The 20,053-nt window shown below is 38.5% G+C and overlaps 1 long non-coding RNA gene across 1 annotated transcript; it reads left to right on the forward strand.

Moving 5' to 3' along the window:
- Positions 1 to 251: 251 nt before the first annotated feature.
- LOC117511610 lies at positions 252 to 17,234 on the forward strand. Its single transcript, XR_004560995.1, has 3 exons — positions 252 to 262; positions 1,858 to 1,864; positions 17,160 to 17,234. It is a non-coding gene; the product is annotated as an uncharacterized LOC117511610 (long non-coding RNA).
- Positions 17,235 to 20,053: the final 2,819 nt, after the last annotated feature.

A 20,053-nucleotide genomic window follows, 5' to 3' on the forward strand; every position in this document is an offset into this window, starting at 1 on the left:
CGGGAAGGGGCATCCGGTGTAAAACGTGTACCAAATACCAATGTGGATCTGGCTGTATCCGCTGTGGCGACCACGAACAAAATGGAAGCAGCCAAAAGGACAACAACAATAACAATTACATGAATTTTAGTAAGCGTGTTCAATACTTTTTCAGCTTCATGATGAAGTGGTACAGAGAAGGATTAAAAAAGAAAACTTGAAAGTTCAGGTACATTTTGCTAGAAGGCACATCAGAGATAGAAGCCTAGATTTGATTTGTTTTGTTGAAAGAATATTCTTCTCTGCTCTACTCCACTATGAAGCTATGAGGAGTGATGCAAAAGTCAAAACTTGCACTTCGCACAATTTCTTCAATCGCAGCCGCAGAAGTCTATATCTTGCTCAGAGTTGTCTGGGTGTGTTGGCGACTTTCCTCGGCGACTCATCTCCTTCATGCACAGTCCCATAAATTTTGAGAACTGTCTGCTCTACACAGATTTATCATAGAGTGCCACACTGTTTGTATTTCTACATAACTGATGTAAATAAAGACCAAGACATATTTGTTGTCTTGGAAATGTTGCTGTATCCATCCCCTGACTTGTCTGAAGAAGAGTGGATGTAAAAGTGATGGTTTGTGCTATACTCAAGGGGGCACTTATGTAGAGGTTACTTTTCACTGTGAGTTTAAAGGCAGAATTTTAGAAATTTAAATTTAAAAACCCTGAACTTTTGTTTTGGTTTTGATGTCTTAAAAAAATTCAAACCTGTAAAAGTTCAAGGGGCAGTAACGTCTTCACAGCACTGTAATTGAAGGAAGGACAAATTGAAAAATGGACAGGCATTTTTGCTAAACATCTAACAGGATGATGAAAATGAAATGAGGGTGGACATAGAAGAGGTCCATGGAGCCTTCAAAATTTGAAGTGTGTGGAAAAATGGGCCAAAATCACACCTGAGCAGTGCATGCAACTAATTTGTCCATGCATCAGATATCTTGAAGCTGTCATTACCAACAAAGGCTTTTGTCCATTCAGCTGCTCCCTTCTTTTCACTCAAGGTCGCCACAGCAAAAAGCTTTTGTACGACGTATTAAATAAATTTAAGTGAACATTCAGCCCTGTGTCATTACGTTTTATTACACATAACTTAAATTATCTATGTAGTTTGATTTCTTTGCATCTATGGATTACTTGGGTTGTAACTGACATCTGGTGTAGGTTTCATGTCAATAACACCTTCAAAATGTTTCAATGTTTATCTTATTGGATCCGAGACCACTTCATTTTCAAATCTGCCCATTTAACATTAAAATCTTGATGAAAAACATGATGAATCATTTTCAGACCAGTTTAAGCCTGTTGGAGCTCCATCAAACTGTTAAATTAATGATCATTAAAGCTGAACTGGTGTTTTCTGTGTGAACATCTGTTCAGGAAGACAGAGAAATCCCACATTTGAGAAAAACAATGATACTTATTATAGTAAATTAATTTGGTATGAAAAGTATTTAACAGAGTGGGCAGCACGGTGGATTAGTGGTTAGCACGGTTGCCTCACAGCGAGAAGGTCGTGGGTTCAATTCCGTGGCCTTTCTGTGTGGAGTTTGCATGTTCTCCCCGTGTTTGCGTGGGTTTCCTCCGGGTGCTCCGGTTTCCTCCCACATCCAAAGACATGCGGGTTAGGTGAATTGGAATCTTTAAAAAAAAATTGTCCGTAGGTGTGTGTGTGGGTGTGTCTGTGTTTGTTTGTCTATTTGTGGCCCTACGACAGACTAGCGTCCTGTCCTGGGTGTACCCCGCCTCGCGCTCTATGACTGCTGGGATAGGCTCCAGCCCCCCGCAACCCTTAACTGGACTAAGCGGTAAAAGATGAAAGAAAGAAAGTATTTAACAGATATTTCACCGATGTGTCGCTGAGCACCTTTTATTCCTCAGGTAGGAGAACAAAGTTAATCTGTGTGCTGTGGATGTGGTGACAGTGAATACCTTTGCACTATTAAAAAAACAAACAAACAAAAAAAACAGTAATTTCAATTTATTTTTATGTATATAGTGCCAAATCAAAACAAGTGTTTTTGTGATGAAACCAGTTTTTGCTCCTCAGAAACACTCTTTATTTACAGACCAAGTCAGTGACTTCAAAACAGTAAAGATCAAATTACTATTAAAAAAAAATTTATAGGTTGTAATTCCATTGTAACTGGATTATAATAAGAATAAGAAAGAATTTCATTAATCTCGAAGGACATTAATAGTAAATGTCTAGCAGGGGGAGATATTGCTCCATTTTAAAAATCTTGGAATGTTGTGCTGTTGGACACAATGATAAACTTGTATATATATATATATATATATATATATATATATATATATATATATATATATATATATATATATATATATATATATATATATATATATATATATATATATATATATATATATATATATACTGCACCTCATAGTGCCAGTGTTCCTTCAATGAGAGACTAATTTTTGTGCCCCGAGAGAGAAAATGTTCCAGATTTAGGGGAAGGATGGGCGTTGAGGTGGGTGACTGGCTGGAGGAAGTTAAGCATTACCCCAGCGAAGAGCGTTTGGATTCAGTTAGGACCATTGAGGTGTTACAGGGGCAGTAGAGTAAACTGACCCAGAGTATCTCCCATTTGCAGGGTTTTAGCAACCAGGTCATATTTCTAGGGTGTGTGACAGAGTTCGTGTTACTGCCCGGGCTCAGCCCAGTAGGCCAGAGACTGGTGCCCACAGAACTGCAGAGCCACAGTTCGGGGAGGACAGTTACTGGCTCAGGTTTGGGCATAGGTGGCCTGGAAGTGTTCAAGCTCACGTCGGTTTGTCCTTATTTGGGATGAGTATGGGGAAGTTGTTTGCCTGTGTGAGCACAGGGTAAGGTGAGAGCTCTGCTGGTTTAGTTTAGCTCCATCTTTGACACCCGTGATGTAGGCCTAGGTGAAAACTGACCTAGGTTCCCAATGTCCTGTTTTTTTTAGAGGTTCCTGTGTGGCTATGGTCAGGTTGAATTTCTCCGTCTGAGTATGATGATGTTCATGGTCATTGGAATGCACCTGTGACGGTGGATGAGGTCAAAAAATGGTGGTGATATAGATAATATGATGAGGCCCAGATTGAAAGATGTTTCTGCTGGCTTGGCTGTTGGTGAATTTCCTTTGGCTGACTTGGTAGTCTTTGTCTCAAGTATGAGCAATCTATTGTTCACACCCCACTGTGGCCATAAAGAAATGTGGTGTTCTTGGTTGTTTAATCGTCGGGATGATGATTTGATTTGTAGGGGTGGATTGTAGCAGGATTATAAGTGATTGGCCTTGATGACTTTCAGCTGGTGTTAGTTTGTAGCCAATAGCTGTGGGAAAATGCTGTATAAAAGTGGGCAGAGAGAGCTGGTCTGTCAATCTTGCTGGAGGCTGGGCTTGTGTCATGTGCTGGGCCTTTCACCTCCGTGTTCCTGTGGTGACAGGTAAGGTCGGTTACAGCTGCAGTCTTCTGCATGTCATCTGTTAGTGACTTATTTCAGTAGTTTGTCTCACAGAAAGTCATCGGAACGTGGCTGCAGATAGTTTGCCATTCTTTATGCCAGTCGCTGTTCACTGTCACGTGCGGTCATGTGGCGCTGAGGTGCCGCTCCACGTTGTGCTGACGGGAATGTGAGTGATGGCTTTGGCTTCCTGTGTCAGCCGTTTGGTTGTACTTATGGTTGTTTAATTTTACGGCTGCAGCTGAGGGTGACGATGCAGTGTGACTGATCACTGGAAGAAGCCACTGCTGCTCTGCTGCTTTGTCTACATCCATGTTTGTCAGACTGCCTGCTGTGTCTGTGGTGCACTGGTGGCGCCCCCTGCTGCGCTGGTGTGACTCCTGTGGGGAAAGTGGACCAGCTGCCTGCAGTCTGAGGTGTTGCTTTGAGTCTGAGTGAACTGTGAACAGTTGAGAGGAACTCATGGATTTGATCTATGTGAAATACATTGTACATGGTGTCATGTTTGTTTTTAGTTAGATGAAATAATTTGTAAATAATAAAATCAATCGTGTATTTGTGAATCACTTTCTCTGTCTCTGGTTTGCAAACGAACCTGTGTGTCTTGACTTAATGTTATTCTAATTGGAGAATTCCCTGGGTGAAATTCCCAGGGTGGTGTCAGAAGTCCAACCTATCATGTTGTCTAGATGATGAAAGGTAACTCGTCCACTTCACCACACCAAGACTTTGATTCATGCATTTGTCTCCTCTAGCTTGGACTACTGTAATGCCCTATTTTTTGGTTTACCGCAGTCCAGGATTAGGGGTCTTCAACTGGTTCAAGACAGACTTTTGACACAAAGCAGAAAGTTTGACCACATTACGTATATTTTGGCGTCACTGCACTGGCTCCCAATCGCTGTAAGATCGGATTTTAAAGGTACTGTTATTAGTTTATAAGATTGTTCATGTGTTATGATGTGTTTTTATTCTTGTATTCTTTTATGGTTTTGTCTTTTTATTGTGTTTTTAAATTTTTTATTCAGTTTTTTTCTGTTTTTATTATGTTGTGTGAAGCGCCTTGAGATGATTTCATCATGAATTGGCACTATATAAATTAATAAATTTGACTTGATTTCAAGACAACTGTATATGTGTAGAAAAAAATGAATGAAACAACTAAATACTACATTATAAGAAATAGAAATTAAAACCAGAACACAAGGGAAAAACATTAGAGAGAAACTACAACTGAATAAACCACATGACTAAGGTTTGATAAACATAGAGGTGGTGGCCAAGTGGTTAATGCACTTGGTTTCAGTGTGAAAGGTTCCCGGTTCGAATCCCACCCCATCCACATTCTCCATGTAATGTGGAGTTGCTTCAGGAAGGGCATCTGGCGTAAAACCTGTGCCAATTCAACATGCAGATCTGCCTGGATTTGCTGTGGTGACCCCGAGTGCAAAACAAGGGAGCAGCCGAAGGCACTTACTTACATAATAAACAGCAAACCAAAACCAGAGACTACACATACTGAACAGAAAATAAAGGATGAACTAAGAACAAAAGCTAATGACTATAAGTATTGAACTGGTGGAAAGAGGAAACCTGAGAAACCTATAATGCCATCAGTTCCAGGCCAGATCATTTATACATGGCTGTATTAATCTTGTGAAAGGAATGGGTGCTCACATTTCAACTTTTGTGTCAATTCACAAGTGAAACTGTGTATGCATAAAAGTTTCATGGTTATGATCCCTTGTGCTTCTCGTCTCAGAGAGCTGGACCTTCATCTCACAACATTGCGTCGAAAAGCTTTGAAAGACGTATGGAGAAAATTTATATTGTAAGCTTGCATGATGTCCCACACAGACTCTGATATTGGCAACTGCTTTTGGTCTACCTGTTACACATATGTGAAGAGTTCAGATGCAAAATCCAGTAAGTGCTTTCTTTTGAAATGGAGAAAAATGCAGTTGAAAATGAAGATTTAAAGGAAACCATATGCGGAAATGCACAGACTTTCATCAATAAAATGAAACCAGTTTCTTCATATTCTTTCATATTTTGCACACTGATGGTCCCCTTGACAGCCAAGTACATACATGCTGGCCTCAACTAAAAATTTATGGTTTTGGAGATACTGGGTTTTGCATCTGAACTCTTCATTTATTCTTAAAGAAACAAGCACAAAAGAAAAGTTAAACATGCCCAACGTTAACAATGAATGATTTTATTTATTATTTTTAAGACTATCAGGAGCAAAGATGGGCAAAGTATCTTCAGTTTGTCAAGAAATGTCTGAGAAAATTACTGAAATATTGAAAAACTTTTGGCATCATCAACCGAGGAGAGTACATTGATATTTTCGAGAAACATATCCTGCCTTCAAGATGACATCTTTTCCAGGAATATCCATCCATCTTTCAACAAGACACATTCTGTTGACACATTAGAAAGACATGACTGTTGAAGTAGAGGCTACTGATACCGGACTGGCCTACCTGCAGTTCTGATCTGTACCCATTAGAAAATGTGTGGAGAATTTTGAAATGAAAAAAAAAAAAAATGCAACAATGATCCTGTACTGTTGCACACCTTCAGACCTGTTTGCAGGAGGAATGGGAGAAAATAACACCTGAAAACTTCATCATTTCATATCCTCAGTGCCAAAATGTCTTTTAGATGTTGTGAGATTAATGGCAACATTACAAAGTGATACATTTTTTGGAGTCCCAGATTTTACGTCCACCAAGGATGTAATAAAATCATCAGCGTTTATTTATTTGTTGGATTATGTCTAAAGTACTGCACAGATTTTGGATAAATTTTCACAACAGATACATATTAGACCATGGAAGAATCCATTGAATTATAGAGGTGATCTGGATCCAGAACTGGATTCTGGATCAAATTTCACTTTATATAGGCTTTGAAGGATTACTGTTAGCAGGATTACACCAAAACTACATCACACATTCGCACCAAATTTTCAACACAGATACGTATATATTAGGCAATGGAAGACTCCATTAAATTTTGGAGGGGATCTGGATCCGGATTCAGGATCAATATTTAACTTTATATAGGCTTTGAAGGGTTATGTCTCAAATCTATTTCACGGATTCTCACCACATTTGCACCACAGATAGATATTAGGGCATGGAAGTCTCCACTGAATTTTGGAGATGATCCAGATCCGGAGTGGTGAACGTCAAAAAAATCTCTGATTGCTCTTGTTTTTAATGTATTGTAGGCCTTAAATACAGGAACTGAAGTGAAATTAAGCTGATCACACTAAACATGACATTTCTTTAATATATTTCATTTGTAAGGATCAGTACAGTTTATTACAACCCCAATTCCAATTTGGGAGGTTTGCATAAAATGTAAATAAAAACAGAATACAATGATTTGCAAATCCTCTTCAACCTATATTCAATTGAATACACCACAAAGACAAGATATTTAATGTTCAAACTGATAATCTTTATTGTTTTTGTGCAAATATTTGCTCATTTTGAAATGGATGCCTACAGCACGTTTCAAAAAAGATAAGATAAGAAAAGCCTTTATTCATCACTCTGGGTAAATTTCAGTGTCACATCGCAGCATAGAACAGTAGGAATAGACAGAAGGGCAGGCAATAAAACAAGTATCTCTTAAAAAACAAGAACTAAAAAAGAAGCACTGAGTGCCGGGTAACGCTAAGACTACCATTGTTCAGTTCAATGCTGCACTGCCGGGATGATATACACTGTCAGGATGTAAAAGTGATCAGATAAAGTGACTTCAGCGTGAAATGTACGACAAGTTACTCTGATATTTACAATATGGACAGGTTAAAATATAAAAGTTGGGACAGTGGTATGTTTACCACTGTGTTACATCATCTTTCCTTCTAATGACACTCAATAAGCGTTTGAAAACTGAGGACACTAATTGTTGAAACTTTGTAGGTGGAATTATTTCCCATTCTTGCTTGATGCACAACTTCAGTTGTTCAACAGTACAGGGACTCCGTTGTCATATTTTGTGCTTCATAATGCGCCACACATTTTCAATGGGTGACAGGTCTGGACTGCAGACAGGCCAGTCTAGTACCCACACTCATACTACAAAGCCACGCTGTTGTAACACGTGCAGAATGTGGCTTGACATTGTCTTGCTGAATAAGCAGGAACGTCCCTGAAAAAGATGTTGCTTGGATGGCAGCATGTGTTGCTCAAAAACCTGGCTTTACCTTTCAGCATTGATGGTGCCATCACAGATGTGTAAGTTGCCCATGCCATGGGCACTAACACACCCCCATACCATCACAGATGCTGGCTTTTGAACTTTGCGCTGGTATCAATCTGGATGGTCTTTTTCCTCTTTTGTCCAGAGGACACGACGTCCATGATTTCCAAAAACAATTTGAAATGTGGACTCATCAGACCACAGCACACTTTTCCACTTTGCGTCTGTCCATTTCAAATCAGCTCGGGCCCAGAGAAGGTATTTCTGGATGTTGTTGATGTATGGCTTTCGCTTTGCATGGGAGAGTTTTAACTTGCACTTATAGATGTAGCGACGAACTGTGTTAACTGACAATGGTTTTCCGAAGTGTTTCTGAGCACACACGATAAGATCCTTTACACAATGATGTCAGTTTTTAATGCACTGCCGCCTGAGGGATCGAAGGTCACGGGCAATCAGTGTTATTTTTCAGCCTTGCCGCTTACGTGTAGAATGTTCTCCAGATTCTCTGAATCTTCTGATTATATTGTGGACTGTAGATGATGGAATCACTAAATTCCTTGCAACTGAACATTGAGAAATATTGTTCTTAAACTCTTGAACTATTTTTTCATGCAGTTCCAGCTCCAATCCAACTTGATTTATAGAGCAATTTAAAAGAACAACAAAGTTAACAAAGTGCTTTCCAAATAAGGTATTAATAAAATACAACACAGATAAAACAAAAAAAAAAAGTAAAAAAAGTGACCAACATGACTAACACTGACTAGAACAATTTTGAAATTCCTTAGAGAAAAGATGTGTTTTTAAGCGAGACCAGTTGTTCACAAAGTGGTGATCCTCTCCGCATCTTTGCTTGTGAATGGCTGAGACGTTTGGGGATGCTCCTTTTTGTACCCAATCATGAGTGTCCTCAATTCCCAAATGCTTACTGAGTGTTGTTAGAAGGAAAGGTGATGTAACAGTTGTAAACATACCACTGTCCTAACTTTTTTGAAATGTGTTGCTGGCATCCATTTCAAAATGAGCAAATATTTGCACAAAAACAATAAAGTTTATCAGTTTGAACATTAAATATCTTGTCTTTGTGGTGTATTCAATTGAATATAGGTTGAAAATGATTTGCAAATAATTGTATTCTGTTTTTATTTAGATTTTACACAACGTCCCAACTTCATTGGAATTGGGGTTGTATTATTATTATATATTAATTTTCATATTGTCACAACTTTTTTATTATTTGGTGTTGTATTCCTGTGGTGCACAGTGTGTGGTGTGTGTGTATGTCTATTCTGTGAAATTTGTAAATGCTTTTGCTTTTCTTCATGATGGGAGCAATCTGAGTTTACATGTCAAGAATGTCAAGTGAATTACGCTTCAATCTGTCTGACTTGACTCCAGTTTAACATCTCCTCTCTAAGTTGCTGTCTCCTGTGCTTTCCAGGGGAGACGAATAAAGTGTGGAAATAGGAAATGAAGCAGACAACAGACCTGTGGAACTTCTGAAGTCCATGTTGGATTCTCCCTCACCTGAGACATAAATAGTGTGCATCAATAAAATTCAAGCTTTTCACCTTCAAAACAAGAAACTACACTTTACACGAAAATCAGAATAAGTCCCAGCTTACTGTTTTTTTTTTTCAATTAGTGCATTTGATTGTAAATCTAAAAAAAAAACAAAAAAAAAACAGGATTTTATTTATCAAGAGTCTATTACAGAAGATACTATGCATCTTCTGTAATAAGATAGACATAATTTGCTAAAATATTTTCTTTAAAAAACATTTGGAAATTTCAAATTTGGTCTTTTACTGACAGACAGTATTGAAGAAAAATCACTATTATGCAGAAACATAAGCATGCTTCAATGTGATGTTTTAGGGGCATCTTAAATGTTCGAACAAGAATCTGTTACAAAAAACGGATTCCTAATTTAATTCAGCTGTTTGTCATGAATAATACTGAAATGTAAATGTGATGAATGTTATGTGTGCTGGAGATCATGACAACAGTTTGTTGTTTTTTTAACAATGTGCTGGTTTTCAAAATCCTCTTGTCAAACAGCTGATAACTTAGACTTAAGAGAAACTTGTTCAGTAATTTTGTTATTTCTTGATGAATGTTCTCATTTCAAATCAATCTTCATATTTTTTCTTGCCGTAAGCGTTTCCCAGACCTCTACCAGACTTTGATGGAGCCACTCAGGGTGGCCAGGAGTATTTGCCTCAAACATGATGTGCTTAGATCATCTCAAAAATGCAATTGCTTACAACTTTCCCTCTGCACATCTGAACCAGAGTCCCTCAGACCAATGCCAGTGTACACAAGGCACAGACAGTGCGGAATAAGGGTTCAAACACGCCCCTCATGTTCTGGCTGCTGGGGAATGTGAAGTAGGAGTCAGTCTAATCTCCAGCACCCGTGAGAGACTGGCTCCTGTCTGCCTGGCTGCCACTTCACTATCTGTGTGTTTCATTTCACCCTGTCAGTCGCTATCTGTGCTGCTGCTGCTACTGCTGGCTTCAGGCTGACAGACGGCACTGCCCTGAAAACAGGGACCACCAGAACTCGTGTGTGTTCACTATGCATTGGCTTAACAAACACAAGCATATCATATATATATATATATATATATATATATATATATATATATATATATATATATATATATATATATATATATATATATATAATGTTCCAGAACAGAAATATATATTTGAAGTAGTGATACCCCGTTAATAATGGTATTTTATACATTTTTATATTTTGTACTTACAATAACTTGTTGCTGAGTTCACTTTGTGTGTATATATATATATATATATATATATATACAGTATATAATGTTCCAGAACAGAAATATATATTTGAAGTAGTGATACCCCGTTAATAATGGTATTTTATAAATTTTAATATTTTGTACTTACAATAACTTGTTGCACTTTGTGTGTATATATATATATATATAGGGGATGGATATATGAACATTTCCAAGACACTGAATATGTCTTGGACTTAATTTTACTCAATCAATGAGAAACGCAAACAGCGTGATATTGTACGGTAAATCTGTATGATTAGGCAGTTCTCAAAAACTGGATGAACATGCAAGAAGTATCATAAAATTGTATTCAAAGTTTCCTTGATAAAGTATCATAAAAGGCTAACATGATGTTAACAGGCTCACAGAATATGTGAACAAATAAAGTTGCAGGTTTGTAGCCAAATAGGTTAATTTACACTCAGCCAGTATAAGTTAGGAGTTTGGGCTTGGCAATCACATTATCTATGAGGATAGAAAGTCTGGTGTAAATAAATAATTATCATTATTTGTTGTTTGCTGTTGTTGTTGTTGAAGCACAGGTCTTGTCCTTTTGTTGTGAAATTCAGGATAGGATTTTTATGTGCTTCTACCTTATTTTCCAGAGTATAAGTCACACTGGGGTATAAGTTGCATAAGATGTAGCAAAATGGATTAAATCGCTGTAATATTTATTTATAAGGCACGCGTTTAAAGGAGCAGAGCTAATGAGGAAATTAATGTCACTATAATTCAATTTCAATTTAATTCAATTTATTTAATTTAAATAGCACCAAATCACAACAAAGCTGCCTCAAGGCGCTTCACACAACTAAGGTCTAACCTTACCAACCCCCAGAGCAAGCACTCAGGTGACAGTGGTAAGGAAAAACTCCCTCTGATGATTTGAGGAAGAAACCTCAAGCAGCCAAGACTCAAAGGGGTGACCCTCTGCTTGGGCCATGCTACTGACACAATGGACAATACAAATATACAGGAAATTTTGGGAGTCCATGCTGGTGCACAGGATGGGAGGCCTGCAGAAGAAGACACCCACTCTCACCTCTGGATGGAGCTGCACCTCAAACAGAGAGGAAAAAACAGAATCAGGCAGCAACAAATACATTATAATTTGTAGCATTAAGCAACAAGAAAAACAGAAGAAATACTAAGGTGATCGCCGGCCACTAGCCCTAAGCTTCACTAACAGACCCAGAATTTACATAAAGTTGAGGCTGTGACCCACACTGTTTACGAATAAAATTAATTAAAAAGAGTAAAAAACATAGTAACATACTATGCCAGTATGCTAGCCATACAAAAGGGAAAATAAGTGCATCTTAAGTCTGGACTTGAAAGTCTCTACAGAATCTGACTGTTTTATTGATGCAGGGAGATCATTCCACAAAGCAGGTAGATGATAAAAGAAAACTCGGTGACCCACAGAGTTTTTATTCACCCTAGGGATACACAGTAGTCCTGCACCCAGAGAACGCAGAGCCTGAGCTGGTACATAGGGTTTAATAGGGCAACGCAGTCTCATTTGAACCCTGCATGATATTGCGGCTTTTGACTACTTATGGGGACAGCCGCTCTGGTGTACTGTTTTGTTATCGGCTGCAATCACCAAAGTAGTCACGAAAAGTGCAGCTTTCAGCTTTTTTGCTACCCAGTGGAGAAGAGAAGACGAGGCAAATGGGAGAGGCCGTGTCGGTAAGTGTTAGCCTACACAGCAAACCAGAGCAGCTCCATTCTCTTGCCTGCGTGCAATTTGCCAAAAATCTCAGAGAAAGTGCAGTGTTTCCATCCCCGGAAGTAGAGAAATTACATCATATGCATCATATTTTAACCCTTTAGCGTCTGCTCTCAAACGAGACTTTGCTGCCCAATTAGGTCAGCTAAGTAGGAAGGTGCTAGTCCGTGAATAAATTTATAGGTTAATAGCAAAACCTTAAAATCTGATCTCACAGGGACAGGAAGCCAGTGAAGAGGTGCCAAAATGGGTGTAATGTGGTCAAACTTTCTGCATCCTGTCAAAAGTCTAGAAGCAGCTTTTTGAACCAATTGGAGAGCTCTAATGTTGGACTGACAATATAAGGGCACAAAATGTGAGTAAACAGCTTATTTCAACCACTGAACAGATGATCATATGTGCGGTGAATGTACCACACAATGAAACATTCGAAAACCCGGCGAATCTTTTATATATTTACAACAAAAACACTGCTTTAACCATCAGAAGCTAAGCGCTAATTAATGTTTTGTTATAAGCGCAAACCACTTCTTTGCCCATTTTTAATATATTTACAGTGTTTTCCGGAAAGTATTCACAGTGGTTAACTTTTTCCACATTTTCTTCTTTTACAGTGTTATTCCAGAATGGAGTAAATTTCATTTTTTCATCAAAATTCTCCTCACAACACCACATAATGACAACAGGAATAAAGATATTTGAATTTTTTGCAAATTTATTAAAAATAGAAAACTAAGAAATCTCATGTATGTAAGTATTCACAGCCTTTGCTCAATACTTTGTTGATGCACCTTTGGCAGCATCAGCCCCAAGTCTTCTTGAATATGATGCCACAAGCATGGTACATCTGTCTTTGGATAGTTTTTCCCATTACTCTCAAGCCATTTTCAGATCTCTCCAGAGAGACATTTGAAGCAACTCCTTTGATATCTTGGCTGTGTGCTTAGGGACATTGTCCTGCTGGAAGATGACCGAAGGCCACAGGCTGAGGTCAAGAGCAGGAGCAGGTTTTCATCCAGGATGTCTCTGTACATTGCTGCATTCAACTTTCCGTCAATCCTGACAAGTCTCCCAGTTGCTGCCGCTGAAAAACATTCCCACAGCATGATCCTGCCACCACCATGCTTCACTGTAGGGATGGTGGCTAGTTTCCTCCAAACAAGATGCTCACGTGAAAGAGTTCAATCTTTGTCTCATCAGACCAGAGAATTTTGTTTCTCTTTCTGAGAGTCCTTCAGGTGGCTTCTGGCAAAACTCAAGGTGGGCTGCCATGTGCCTTTTACTAAGGAGTGGTTTCTGTCTGGCCACTCTACCATACAGGCCTGATTGGTGGATTTCTGCAGAGATGCTTGTCCTTCTAGAAGGTTCTTCTCTCTCCACAGAGGAATGCTGGAGTTCTGACATGGTGACCATCGGGTTCTTGGTTATCTCCCTGACTAAGGCCCTTCTCCCCCAATTGCTCAGTTTAGACAGGTGGCCAGCTGTAGGAAGAGGTCACTGTGCTCATTGGGACCTTCAAAACAGCAGAAATATTTTTGAACCCTTACTCAGATTTTATTCTCAAGACAATCCTGCCCCAGAGGTCTACAGACAATTCCTTTGACTTCATGCTTGGTGGTCTGACATGCACTGTAAACTGTGGGACCTAATATGTAGACAGATGTGTGCTTTTCCAAATCATGTCAAATAAACTGAATTTACCCCAGGTGGACTCCAGCTAATCTGTAGAAACATCTCAAGGATGGTAAGTGGAAACAGAATGCACCTGAGCTCAATTTTGAGCTTCATGGCAAAAGCTGGGAATACTTATGTACATGTGATTTGTTAGTTTATTTATTTTTTCATAAATTTGCAAAATTTTCAAAAAAGCTTTTTTCACATTCTCATTATGAGGTATTGTGTGTAGGATTCTGAAGGAAAAAAAAAGAATTTCATCCATTTTGGAATAAGGCAGTAACATAAATGTGAAAAAAAGTGCAGCGCCGTGAATACTTTCAGAATGCACCGTATAAAATAAGCTCCCCATTAATTTTCTTCTTCTTGTTAAAAGAGCTGTCCTTGTACTTTCAAATAAGTCCAACTAGGTTTCTTCCAAATAGAGTGGTCTTCTAGTAAAGAGTAAAGAGTGTGGTCTTCTAGTAAAAAACACATTTCAGTATTTCTTCAGAACAAAGATCTTTCTTTCGGTCTTTTTTCTTGATCGTATTCTGGTGGTTCCAAGGTCTCTTTCCTGAACCAAAGCATCTTGGGACAGATTTACACCACAACATAACTTTGGGTAAGAAGCAGATCTAATAACCCCATGCTGTGATGGGGGGAAGAGCAGCTTTGCCTTGTTGTATCACCAGTTATACAGCTTCATGATGAAGTGGTATCGAAGATGATTTTTTTTAAAAGAAGACCTGAAAGTTTAGTTCCAAATTGCCAGAAGGTACATCTGAGATGCAAGCCTAGATTTGATCTGTTTTGGTGAAAGAAAATCCTTCTCTGCTCTAATCCACTATGAAGCTAATTGTGGTGATACAAAATTTGCACTGTGCGCAATTTCTCCAATCACAGCCACACAAGCCTCTAACTTCTTCTGGGTTGTCTGTGTGTCTTGGTGGCTTTCCTCACTCTTGTACTTCTTGCACAGTCACTCAGTTTTTGAGAACTGTCTACTCTATGCAGATTTACCATAGAGTGCCATACTGTTTGTATTTCTTTGTAATTGATGTAAATAAAGTCCAAGACATATTCAGTGGCAGGTTTACCATCAGAGCCTCGTCCACAACTACTACAAAATACTCCAAGCTGTCATTGATGTTAAAGGGGGTATTAAGTGGGTATTACAATTCACAGTATTAAGGACAGGGGTATGTAAACTTTTGACCAGGGTCATTTGGGTAGTTTATGTTGTCATTGTGATTTAAAAAGAGTAAACACAGTTGTTTGACAATAAATGGCTTCACCCAACCACTAACCATGAGTGAAAAAAAAGTTTTTGTGTTATCATTCATATTCTCTGAAAAATGGTCAAAACAAATCTGCCAGGGCATGTAAACTTTTGACCACAACTGTATGTATCAAATGTCAAATGTACATATCGTAATGTATGTACAGCTTTGAGAAACACTATAGAACTGCTGATTTGAGCCAAAGACTCGCAGCCACACAGCAAGTCTGGGAGCACCAGGACTCTGAAAACTTGAATCTTCTTCTCCTGTAACGATATCAACATCACCAAACACCTCTGGCCAGTGACCTCATAACTCCATAAGCTCTTTCCAAGGTATCTCTCAACCCCATAGGCCAACCTCCTAGAGACAAGACAGTCACTGCTGAGATACAGTAAGTGAACCTCTCAGCACGTTTGATTTCTTGACCACATAAACACTGCTGAGGGCTGACTCCAGAAAGTCATGTTGTAGCAGCGAAAAAATGAATGTGATAAGTTCATGTAGTAACCCAGGTTTATTGTAATTGTTAACTTGTTCTTTTAATCTAAGTTCTAAATCTATCTTTGTAGTTGCATGGTGTCTGTTGCGCTTACCTGATTGTTTTTTGAACTTATGCTGTTTTTTGTTAAAATATGTCCATATGACAATATTTTCCATATCTTTTTTAGAAACATTACCTAGTTTTTTGTACCATTGTACTGGTATCTATCTAAAGTAACTCTGTTGGCATACTATAGGAAAATAAAAAGTATAATCCTTATGCTATCAAATGGAAACCTAAGAACATTGATATCTTTAAAGGAACACGTAAACTGAGGAATCATTAAAAATCTACACCATGTAAAATAAAATTGTAAATATCGAAAATAAGCTAGTTATAGTAGAAGAGCTAAATTAGCTGTTAATAAGCCAACCGTACCCATCACGTTAACACGATAAACAAAAATGGTAATTAGTATATAAAGTATAATAGAGTAGTTAAACCTACAGTTACTTTAGATAGATACCAGTACACTCACACACTCATACCTTCTGCTTCTATAATAAAATACCAGATTTATAGCTTAGCCTACAAACTATATTTAATTTTACTGTTAGTCTACATACTAAATTACCTATACTACACTCCTGTGATGTTATTCGTCTTATGTCTTATTATTATTTATTATATTATATATCTTTTTCTTGAGCCGCTTGGGTGGGTAGGGAGAGTTCCCATGGGATAAAAAAGCTTTTTAACCTACCATCCCTGGTTCTCAAGACCAGGCACCTAAGTGGCTCTACTCTACTCTAGTCTTTTCTACTCTCCTATTTTACTCTTCATTTTTAGTCATTTAGATATACCTTTATAAACTAGCATAGTTCCACCTCAGAAGTGTAATATAATATATAAGATATACCTTACTGAATTTTCATGGAAAGACTGGATGTTTATCTTGATCCAGAACAATCACAAACCCACACACTGACTTTACTCTCATAGTTTTGAGTGTTGCAGTCATGACATTCATTAATCACAGACTCTTCTGCAAAGCCATCAGTCTTTGTCAACTTTTCTCCAATGACAAAGCCACCCATGTAGATGGACTCCATGACACTACCCTTTGTCCAGTCAATACGAGCATTTAACAAAGTAGGAGCCAGAACAGATCCTTGATAAACACTAGACTTCATTGGGTTGAAAAGACAAGCGCTACAGCATGCCCATCTCCTGTGTATAGGCTGGCTATGTTACCTAACAATTTTTGGGAATCCTGCATATTTTCAGGTCCCGGAAATACATAGTAGCTTTGGGCATGATGATAGGAAGGGTGACAGCAATGAAGCCAGTGACCTTGACCTTACCCAGAATATTGACCTGTGACTGACTCTGCTAGGGTAATTCTGGAATCCACCTAATTGTTTGTCATATCTGTCATAATTGTTTGTCAAATTGGGTGGAAAAGGCCAGGCTTGAGGTCAATCTTCATTGACATTCCAAGTTTAGTCAAAATCAGCAAAAGGACCTGGGAGGAGCAGGCCAACAGAGAGACATGACATGCAATGACTGACCTTTAGCAAATTTGACCTCACCAGAACCCAGCTCCATATGTGTGGCCAGTGTGGTGCTAATCATAGCGAAAACCACATTTTGACCTTGATCCCAATTACCTTGATGTCAATGATCAGCTGATGGGAAAACAGATTTTTCTTGGGCAATTCCAGAACCCACCTACATATATGTGCCAAATTGGGTCAAAATCACAGTAAAAAATCTAAATTTTGACCCGTTGAGAACAATGACCTTGACATTTGCCCAAACAAATCCTGTCAGATCATTCTGAGCTCAACCTTCACTTACATGCCAGCTTGGAAATCAAGTCAAGGATCTGAGAGAATGAGGGGAACAAATAGACCAATGTATCTCACGTTATAGTAGAACGTCCCACAAAATCTGCAAACCACTTCATGAAAATTAACATATGCTTCAAGGATACAGACAATATTCACACATGCATTCAATGGATCAATTAAAAGAGGACTTTTTTAACTTGACAATTCAAGGAATATGCTTTGGAACATAATTATCAATTGCATAACATGAAAAACAAATCTATACTGCATATTATGCTCAATCACCGAAATTTTAAATTTGGTCCATTTATGCTGTTACTCCTTGATCAAGACAGTTCCATGCCTGTGCATCATTTTACTGTCCCCTTGTCATGCTGAATCATGAATTTCACTTAATCTCAGAGTGAGCTCTTTTTGCCAAATGCTGATGAAGAGTTAAGCAGGGTGTGAAATATCTCCCCCTACAGGCCCATAAAACATCACTTTACACAGCTCATTGACCCACGCAGCCTTGTGGACGGCCAGCTGTCACTCTGTAGCTTGTTTCAAACCCACAATGCTGCAGTGTGAGGAATCTGCATATTTGCCTAAGCAACACCCACGGGTGCAGTACTTATCTACGACTGTGTTATCTATTTTTGCAACACTGTTTGCAATATTTGTAATGGTTTGTACACCCAGATTCAGTCACTGTGGTGGAATTATTTGTTTACTCTCTGTAACCAAGCAGCACTGAAATGCATTGCTTTATGTTGCACCAGCTGGTCTTCGACATTGTTACACAGTCAAAAATATTAAAACTTTCTTGGAAAATTATGAAAATCTTTAAATGACTTTAAAATCCATGCACCTGGTGGGCTTATAGTGCCTCACAGACAAACACAGGCAGGGCCATAGGTCCTTGCTGTCACTATCAGACCTGCTCTTATCTTGAGTAAACGCCACTCAACACGTTTGTCAGTTTTTCTGCAGGGCTGCTGGAATGGTCACGTTTAAGCCCTTACCTTGCTCACCTCACTAATCGCCCTCATACCTTCTTTACTCTTGCAGTGCCTTACAGTGGAATACGTTTATTGTTATGTGTTTAATATTAAGGTTATGAGTCACCAATAGCCAAGTGAGATGTTTTCTACATTTCTTGAAGTCAGGAGAAACATCAAGACATCTACAGTGATAATAATGGTAACATTATCAGCCAATACTGAAATGTGTTTACTGTGCCACAAATGACCCTGAATATAACACGATTTGACAATTGAGGATAAGTTGTGATATAAATGTTGTGTACCACACAGTTTAGGTTTGTAAGCTTGAAGAAACAATGAACTATTACACATTGACTTACAGCAAATCCAAAAAACAACCGTCTAGTCTCTCTCATTCCACTCTACTTCTGCCACTGACTGTGCATGAGTCAGAGCCTTTTATATGTTCCTAGCACCCCTGCAGGAAATCTTTGTTACTGCAGTAATAAAAGTTCCAGATACTACAGTAAAGAAGTGGATCTGAGAATAACACTGATGGTTAAATTGACCCGGTAGAGATGATAACTGCATAAATACACTTGAGATATTTCACAAAAATAGAGTTTGTTTGTCAGAGGAGAGAGAACCTTTTATTTCCTGACTGACGAGCATTATTAATAAAATGCAGGCTAGTACAGGGGTCTACATTTTTTTTTTTTTTAATCTGATAAAGAGATGCCCAATTTGTCAAATGTGATTTTAGCTTTAAAGGGATGAGTGGGAATAATCCCTGAGGAGAAAAGCATCTTTCAAATGCAAAAGAAATGGAAAATTAAGATTGCTCAACCAGAAAAATGATCTACTAACAGATATTTTTGTATGTGTACATACATAAATAAAGTATTTGCCCTATTGACATTTCAAATCCCACAAAACCTCGGAGAGGTCGCTGCGCTGCGAGATCTCAGTAACATCGAGAACTGCATTGAGACGCTCTGATCACGCTGCACTTTAACCGCTGCACACGGACAACAGCATTAACATCGCAACATAAAACTATTTTTATATTGTGCCTAAAACTCTCATGAATATATTCTCTGGGTTTATAGACGTTGTTATTGCGTTTATTTTGTGTAAACATGCGAGAATCACAGACTGTCTCTCCGTTATTTTCAATGGGAGCTGCTGTGAGCTACACTCGTGTCCTGATCATGTCGCTCTGGGGAAAGTGAAGTTTGCTCTTTAACGTCTTGATTATTGCTTGCCTCTACTGGTGTGGGGTTAACTACGGCGTTTGATCCTAAAACAGCCCGGAGGGGGCAAAATCTCTGCCGGGACGCTTCCAGGAGACTTTACCGTCTATGTGTAAATGGGGCTTTACTCATGAGACGTTGAAAGAAAGTAGAGAGATGAAGCTTAATGACTTTAAGTACATAAATCTGATTAGAATTTAGTGATGAAATTGAAGCCAATTATTATTAAGAACATTTTTAAACAACTATATGAATAGGTTTAAAAAGAAGCCACTTTGCTTGCCTCTACTGGT

This window comes from Thalassophryne amazonica, chromosome 6, assembly GCF_902500255.1.
Source record: "Thalassophryne amazonica chromosome 6, fThaAma1.1, whole genome shotgun sequence".
In the NCBI taxonomy this organism is placed as follows: domain Eukaryota; kingdom Metazoa; phylum Chordata; class Actinopteri; order Batrachoidiformes; family Batrachoididae; genus Thalassophryne; species Thalassophryne amazonica.